A 9,206-nucleotide genomic window follows, 5' to 3' on the forward strand; every position below is an offset into this window, starting at 1 on the left:
GAAATTCTCAAACAATAAATTTAAAAATAGATATAAAATGCTTAATGTGAATGGTTCTCCTAAGATTAGGATATGAAAGTTTGTTTTATTCAACTTTTCCAATTTTACTTATTTAATATGCATTTTATTTAAGTGGAATGAAATTCTACAAGGATAATTTGTCTATATTATACAGAAAACATTTGTCTGTTGACTGGGCAAGTCATGTTTTAACAATTGCTACAAGTGCCTCTGTGGACTCACTTTGTTTTTACTGATACGTAATACTGATTAATGACTTCAAGTTTCCTAAAAAAATTCTAACTCTGTTCCATGAATATACTCCATTGCTCAAAGCAATTTGGAATTTATAAATTTCATTATCAGAAAAGATAAAAATAAATGATAATTTCTATCATCAACAACACAGTTACAAAGGAGACTTTGAAATTTTTATTATGCATGTTTTACCTACTAATTAAGGTATAAAATTCTAAGAGAACAGCAACATTTTCTTTTCCAAAGTTTTCCATTATGGTGAAATTTAAATGAAATTCATTCACTGAGTATTTGAGTCTTTATTAATTGTAACTGTATTATGGTTAGGCCTTAAATAGCTCCGCAAAGCTCATGTTTGAAAGTCTTAGTCCATATTTGGTGGTGTTATTGGGAAGTGGAGCAACCATTAGGAAGTAAGGATTAGTTGGATAAAGGTAGGTCATTGGTAGCATACTCTCAAAGAGAATGCTGGAAGCCTAGTTCTCTCTCTCTCTCTCTCTCTCTCTCTCTCTCTCTCTCTCTCTTATTTTGTCACAGTGTTAGAAAGCTAACAAACTGGCTGTGCTGGTTAGTTTTTGTCAACTAGACACAAAGGAGACACCTGGAAAGAGGAATCAATGAAGACTGAGGAATTTCATCCACTGGATTGGTCTTGGCTATGTCTCAGAGGCATTTTCCACATAGGTGAGCCAAGCCTACTGTGGGAGGTGCCATCCCTGGACAGGTGGGCCTGGATTGGATAAGGAGGTAACTGAACAAGCCTGGGAAAGCAAGTCAGTAAGCAGCATTCTTCTGTGGTCTGTGATTCAGTTCCTGCCTCCAGGTTCTGACCTGAATTCTAGTCCTGACTTCTCTTGATGATGGACTATGATCTGTAAGCAGAATAAACTCTTTCCTCTCCAAGTTGCTTTTGGTCATGGTGTTTGTCACAGCAACAGGGAAGTGGAATGGAACACTGTGTATGAGTGACCATTTAGAGTTGAGAAAGGTAACCCTTTTCTTGGGCTTTTGGCAAAGTGAATATCAAACCATAAGTCTTTTATTGTTTGCCACTCTCAGCAGGAGTGCCATACAATGTTCGTCATATGATGATGGTATTGAAGACTTCAGTGGTGAGAGAATGAACTGATAGAACTTGGAGATCTAGAGCAGAAACATAAAATGGTCAACTATAATATGGAAGAAATCATCCAGCTTAATTTCTAGCATTATATGTGGACAACGCAAACTATGTAAATATTAGACATTAGTACCTCCAATAAACACTGAAAGACCAGGTACAATGAGGCACAATTGTAATCCAGGCTACTCAGGAGGTGGAGATGGGAGACAGGGCTCAGAAGTTTGAGACAGGCCTAGACAACTTAGCAGAACTTTCTTTCTCTCAAAAAATAAAAAACAAAATGTACCAAGACTAGTCCATTACATACCCTGTATGATTTAATTGTGCTGTGCTATTCTAAAATGACTCTCAGAAATGTGTTTATTTCTGCCAGTTATTTCATATCTCATATGTAGATGATATAAACAATAGAATAAGGAAATGACTCTTGTAAGTTTGACAATTACGTTCTTATCAACTCAAGAACATAAATTCATCATATGGAATCCACTGATGTTTTGCAGCATATTACATTCTATTTTTATATTCAGATTGTTTGCTTTTTATTATGAATCTTTGTATTTTCCCTAGGGCCTATATAGGCCCTTTTTTCTTTGTTTAGTTTTGGTTTTGATGGGGGTTTTGTTTATTTGCTTGCTTACTTGGTTTTGTGAGACAAGGTCTCATGTAGTATAGGATAATCTTGAACTTTTGATCCTCCTGCCTCTACCTACTGATAACTGTGATTATAGATGTGTCACCATACCTGGGTCCTATATATGCCCTTGTATTTTATAAATACTGAATAAGTATCTCATAGATGAATATATGAGTGAATTAATGGTTGAAAGCAGGAAATATATTTCTCATTTCTAGGGGAGAAAAATCAATATGTGTCCCTCACTTATTTAAATCTTCAAGGTGAAATAATCTACAACAGATAAACAAGAGAAAAAGCATACCATTATAAGTCGTATGTAAGTTGGCATGACACAGATGCCCTCAGACGTGAAGATCAAAGAAGTGATGCTTTTGTGCTTGGATTTAATAGAGAGGGGAGTGGTCATGCAGAAGTGAGCTAGGATAGGGAAATAATCTGGGGGCAACACAATAACATCTGTTTATTCTAATTCCTCCTTCTTTGCCTGTGTTTTCAGAAGCAGGGGCTTCCCTTCCTTCCACATACAGAGAAGGTACTTCTGGAATAGGTATTATATGATCTGTTTTAGGGGGAGGTCAGATAGGTTTCTTGGGCTGCCTCAAGGAAGAAACGCAATTCACCTGCTTCTGCTGTTCTGTCCAATACCAGGGTGCCTTACTTCTGGGGTAGTGTGCTGCAAGCCTTATCTCACACTATCCCTGCACTAGCATTAAGCTACTAGTGAAATGTAATGCATCTTTCTTTCCTTTTGATACAATAAAAACGAAAGCATGACCTGGAAATGTAGCTCAGTGGTAGACCAATTGTCTGACTTGTACAAGACCCTAGGTTCTGTCCACAGCGTGGCAAAAATAAATCAAAACTCTGGAAAAAAGCAGTTATGTGGTGCACCCCTGTAATCTCAGCTTTTGACAAGCTGAGGTAAAAAGAGCATGTGTTCCAGGGCAGCCTGGGCTACAATGGGAGACCATGTGTCAGAACAAATAAAATAAAAATTCAGGGAAGATATGAGACTGCGCGCTTTAGATTACAATCAATCTAAAGTTGGACCAACAACAGATATATTCTTCCACTTCCAAAAGGAAAGGAATGCCGGGCATGGTGGCGCTTGCCATTAATCCCAGCACTCAGGAGTCAGATGAAGGCAGATAGTTCAAGGCCAGACTCTATAGGAAGTTCCAGGTCAGCTGGGGCTACAGGGAGACCCTGTCTCAAAAAGACAGAAAAACAAAAAAGAAAGGAATGAAAAAATAGTAATTGAAAAGCACACAGCTCAAGAAACCAGTTTTGAATATTGAAAGGCTTTTCTCTCCATCTGGCTTTAAGTAATATTAAAAACAGAAATCATCTCTCACTCGTTATGTTGGATAAGCAAAACAGCAGTGTGATAGCAGTATAAGGCTGACTAACCAATCATCAGTGAACAGCTCATTCACAGAAAAGTCTCTCACGCAAATATACAGTCAGGATATTTCAGATAAGCGTTTATGTTATGCCTCAGTATATTTGCCAGGGCAAATGAATAGAGAGAAAAAAGAGATTAAGGGAATTTCAGCAGGCCAGATGTACAAGAAGATAATACTCTCAAGTACTTTTACTGAAAAACATCAATTACCCAGGAGAGAAAGGATGGCCACCTCCTGAAATCTACAGGACCATTTTATAGACTAGAGAAAAGTAATTGAAAATGTACATGCAGCAGTGTGAATTCTCAGAAGAATAAATGATGAAACATTTTTCTTTGAGGAAAGCCAAGGAACAGCATATTTCCCTGAAATTGACACTAAACAGAGTCAAGATGTCTGATAACAATGCACAGATAAAAAACACTTTCATTCCCAAAGCAGCATCGAGTAAGATTGTAGCGCTGTGTGCAATATGGAAAATGACAACAGATATGACATGACTAGAGGGTAACAGTACAATTTCTCTTAAGCCACACCTATAGATGTATCTTGACACTTTTTGATCTTGTCTATCTAGTAAATAAATTCGTAACAGAATTCAAAGTGCAGCATCTACAAGGGATGTATCAGGCATGTTATCAATTAACTATGAAATCAATTCATTTGACAAACCTGAAAACTGTTCCCTATGTATGAGATGAAAATGAAGAAACATCCCAATGGAATTGGAGAAGAATAAAAGAAATAACATATATGAAAAACTTAAAGCTTTAAAGAAAATGAACCCCAGAAACAGAAGGTAAAGAATATAAATATAGTACTGAAAAAGTAGAGTTCCACAGGTGCACTGCCCAAGTTTGAATCATACATCCATGATTTACAACATATGCAAGTTCCTTAGTCCCTGAGACTTGATTTCTTTATCCTTCCAATGAGAGACGCAGTGAAAGTTAAGACCAAAATATAAACAGTACTACTTTAGCTTTTTTTCCCCTAAAAATCAAATGTATGATTCAGAATAGTCATTTAGGGATGGAGAGATGGCTCACTGGTTAAGAGCACTGGCTACTCTTGCAGAGGACCTGGGTTCAGTGCCCAGCACCCACATAGCAGCTAACAACTGTCCATATCTCAAGTCCTAGGGAATCCAGCACCCTCTTCTGACCTCTGAGTGCACTGCATGACACAGATGCACTTACATACATGCAGACAATACACTCATATACATAAAATAAAAATAATAAATAAAATAGTTTTTTTTTTAAAAAAAAAAAAAAGAAGAAAAGGAATAGTTGGGCTGGGCATGGTGGGGCACACCTTTAATCCCAGCACTTGGAAGGCAGTGGCAGGCAGATCTCTGTGAGCTCAAGGCCAGCCTGGTCTACATAGTGAGTTCCAGGACAGCTGGGGCTACAGAGAGACCCTGTCTCACAAAGAGCAAAAAAAAAAAAAAAAAAAGGAACAGTCATTTAAAAATCATAAGAGTGGGCTAGGGAGATACCTTGGTCAGTAAAGTGTTTGCCATACAAGCATGAGAATATGAGTTCGATTTCAAACACCCGTGTAAAAATTCTGATCATGGCATCAGGTACTTGCAATCCTAGCTCTGGGGGAACAGAAATAGGCAGATCCCTGTGGCTCATTACACAGTAAACCTAGCCTAACCGATGAGCCCATAATCCTAGTGAAATACCTTGTCTCAACAAACGTAAATGACTCTGAAAGAACAATATCTCAGGTTGACCTCTGGCCTACACACACACACACACACACACACACACACACACACCAGTGTAACCACGAGAAAAAGTATGGAAGTACTCCCAAAATGATAATGAACACAATATTTGAGAATAAGTTTCTTCTTCCATAGCAGCAACCTGGTAATCTTGAAAAATGACTCCCATACAATTTGCTCTTGTTATTCCTAACTCTCTCCACCCTCCCCAGCTCTGTCCTTGTCCTTTGCTTTAGCTTCTCTTACCAAAATTATCCCTTTAAATAGGTATCTCCCCTCAGCAGCTTTCCTACTTACAACGTGCAGGTCATGTACTAAGCCCTAGAGAGACGGAAAGTGAAGCTCCCTAATTTTAAAACATTCCCAGATTGTTTGAGGAAAAATTTTGGTCAGAGTCTCAATATCATGAGAAATCTATTTGGTACAAAACATCAAAATCAAAGAGCCTCCTAACCACCAACCATCATGTTTCTAAATGAATGAGCTATAAGTGAGAAATGAGGAGTGGAAGAAGAAAAGTTCAAGAAAATATACAATGCTAGGGAATTTCCTCTGGTAAGTATGTATGAATTCCCTATGTCTAGGATCTGATGTAAATATAAAAAACATTTTAAATATTTCTCTGTAAAAATTGTGGGGTTGGGAATGGCCTCTATTAATGATTAAAAATCTCTTCCAGAATTTTTTAATTCTAAGACTCCCTAAGCAAACCAAAAAGGCAAAAGACGGAGCACTTTTCAATGATTCAGAATGTATCAGGGTTATAAGACTATACCTCTATTCAAAGTATGGAAATTCCCGTGAAAATGTAATGTAACTCATTTTTTAATTGATGTCCCAATCACAGTCACGGATATTAAATAGTGTCACTCTTAAAGAAGTCAGTATGAGCAAAATATAAGCATAAAATCAGTCAAATATTCAAAGAAAAAAATACAGTGGGTATCAAAGTCTTTCTAGGTCAACACTTCCTTCCAGTCAGTAATCTAACGATGTGCCTGACCTGCTTTCTGTTATAAATATCTAATTTCACTTTTATTTTATGGTTGCATACATATATGTCTAAAGACATATGACCAAGCCCAACTTCTAATAGAAGCAGAGCTTATATTCTTCCTAAAACACCTCCCAAAACTCATTATACATGAAGCAAATGAGAGCAGTTGATTCCTGGCAATGAAAGTAGAATTTTGAGAATGTGATGTGAAAAGCTGTGGCACAGGATGATAAGCCAAGTGTGTTAGCTAGACCAGATTTTTGCTGTATCAAATATTTCTAGAAAAAAAATGGATCATTGGCTGAGTCTTAGACGTTTTTGACATGTTTCATTATATAAAGAGTTTCACTAGAGAAGATTTTTGTAATGGAATTTAATGCCAAAACTAAAATGGGTACATAATCAAATATTAAAAGTTGACATATTTCTCACCATTTTTGTTACTTGAGTCACTCAATAAGATAAGAATATCTTTGGTTCCATATGCCTAAACTATGGTTAGAATTTTGTAGCTTAAGAAAACTGCAAATACATAGCAGCTGCCCAATTTTAATTATAGTGGTGTTTCTTAAACCCAGTGAAGAATTCTATACAGCCTGTTTTCCAGGGTTAAAATTTAGATGTATGCAGTTGTTATACTTTGAAACGTTTCACATAAACTCTAAGCTTCTTCTGTATTTGCATGTTAAGTTCCTTTCAAATTACTGCTTATAATTTTAGAGTACAGCATACTACAAGTTAAAATTCTTTTTTAACTATTCCAATTTATAGAAGGGTGGTGACAGGATTTATGCCATACTGACAAAATATTCTGTATTGATAGTTCTGTGATCAGTCATTTCCATTACTATTTGTTGGATTTAAACTTCTTTTCAATTGATCTCCTTTTTTCTTTCTTTTTTGTGAGACAGAATCTCATTCTGTAGCCCAGACTGGCCCGAAACACAGGGCAATCTTCCTGCCTCAGTCACTTGTGTGCTGGAATTACAGGTGTAAGCTACTATGTCTGGTGTTGAGTTTACTTTCATTCATCATGACAATATATTATAAAATTAGAGGATTTTCCTAGGAATAATTTTAATTAGAGTTTTCAGTTAGTAAAAGTTGGAGACCATGAGTTCAAGGCCAGCCTAGCAAGTTCTAAGCCAACCTAAGCTAGCTACATAGTAACACGCTGTCTGAAAATACATACAAAAAACTTGAAATCTGAAGTTAGAGGTTTAAAAAAAAAATTGATTCCTTCGACCAGTTAGATTGTTCATCCTGGTGGCCTGAGTTTGATTACCAGAACCCGTGTAGAGGTGGAAGAAGAGAACCAACTCCACAAAGTTGTCCTCTGACCTCCATGTGAGCCCTCTCACACACATCACACATACGCAATAACAGTAAATGACATAAAGTTTAGATAGAACTAATGCTTCAGTGCTCCAGATCAGTATATAGTATATATAATATATATAGTATTTTTAAGGATGATAAAGAACAGTATGCTGTTCTGGGGCAGGAGAGATGGCTCATCGGTTAAGAGCACTGACTGATCTTGCAGAGGACCTGGGTTGGATTCCCAGCACCCACATGGCGGCTATAAACTGTCCTTAACTCCAGTTCCAGGGGAATCTGAAGCCTTCTTTTGACCACCGCAGCATTGCACGACATGGGTGCAGTCACATACATGCAGGCAATACACTCATACACATAAAATAAAAATAATAAATAAAAAATATATGTCTGCTTCATTCATAAGGTTTTCTTCCTCTTCCCCTGTCTAATTCCTAGCATTCAGCTCCTCTCGTGACATATTTATGTCGTAAGGGAGCAACTGCACTTGCTGCCTTCATCTATATTTTAGCATCTATATATTGACGTCAGGCGCTTTTATCTCAAAGACCCCACCTTATATCAGATATATTTAACTGTATTTATTGCATAGTGTTTACATAGTCTATGAATTAAATTACAGTTGCATAATTAATATTACTTTGTAGATCTAGATGAAATATTTATTCATTTTTCATGTTGAAATTCTTTGATTTAAATAACTTTTGAGGAATAATTTCACACGTGTAGAAAAGCTGTAATGTGGCACACAAAGTATTTATAGATATGACACCAGTCTGTTTCTCCTATACAACATAATTGTATTCTTTAATAGTTTGATGGGCCGGAGTTCTGAAACCAGTGGGCCCCATTCAAAACTGTTGGCAAGGCTACAATGCTTCTGGAAGTCCAAGGGGAGAGAATTTGTTCCTCCTCTCTTCCAAATTCTGGAGCTTCCAGTGCTCCTTGGCTTGTACTGACACCACTCTAGTCTCTTCCTCTGTGTTACATTGCATTACCTGGTCTCGGTGTGCACACCTCTGCACTTGAGCTTTTGGATCAGTAAGCCCATACCTGGACAATGGTAATAGGGTGGGAGCAGGCCTTGGTCTGGAATCTATCTTGCCAGACCTCTGCAACAACCTCAGTAGGAGGTGTACATGCTGGAGTTCAGGGTGCACTGCTCAAGTAGTAAAGGAGCACCTCGCTAGTCCTGCAGAGAGTTAGGGCTTGGTATTTTGCCTCTTCCCTGTCCAATAGATTTTTGTTTCCATGAATCTCTATTCATTCTTTTAAAATCATTTTTCTGTCATATTCACTGTAAAAAAGGTATTGATATGCATTCAAATACATTAATCTTTTCCTCTTAAAAAATCTTTTCCTCCATTCTGCTACTGATCATATTTCAAAAAATCTTAATTATTGCACCTCTGAATTACAAACTTTTCATTTAGTTCTCTTTTATATTTTCTATTTCTTTAATCAGGCTCTCTCTCCAAAATTTTCAAAGATATTTTATTTTCCCAGACAAAAATTGAGGCGATTCATGACCAGTATATTTTTGTCTTACAAGACATTTAAATTAAAAGGCACAGGGCTTTAATCCCAGCACTCCAGAGGCAGAGGCAGGCAGATCTCTGTGAATTCAAGGCCAGCCTGGTTTACCTAGTGAATTCCAGAACAGGTGGAGCTACAGGGAGACCCTATCTCAAAAGACGAAAAACAAA

Source organism: Nannospalax galili, unplaced genomic scaffold (assembly GCF_000622305.1).
Source record: "Nannospalax galili isolate Female #2095 unplaced genomic scaffold, S.galili_v1.0 scaffold167, whole genome shotgun sequence".
Classification (NCBI taxonomy): domain Eukaryota; kingdom Metazoa; phylum Chordata; class Mammalia; order Rodentia; family Spalacidae; genus Nannospalax; species Nannospalax galili.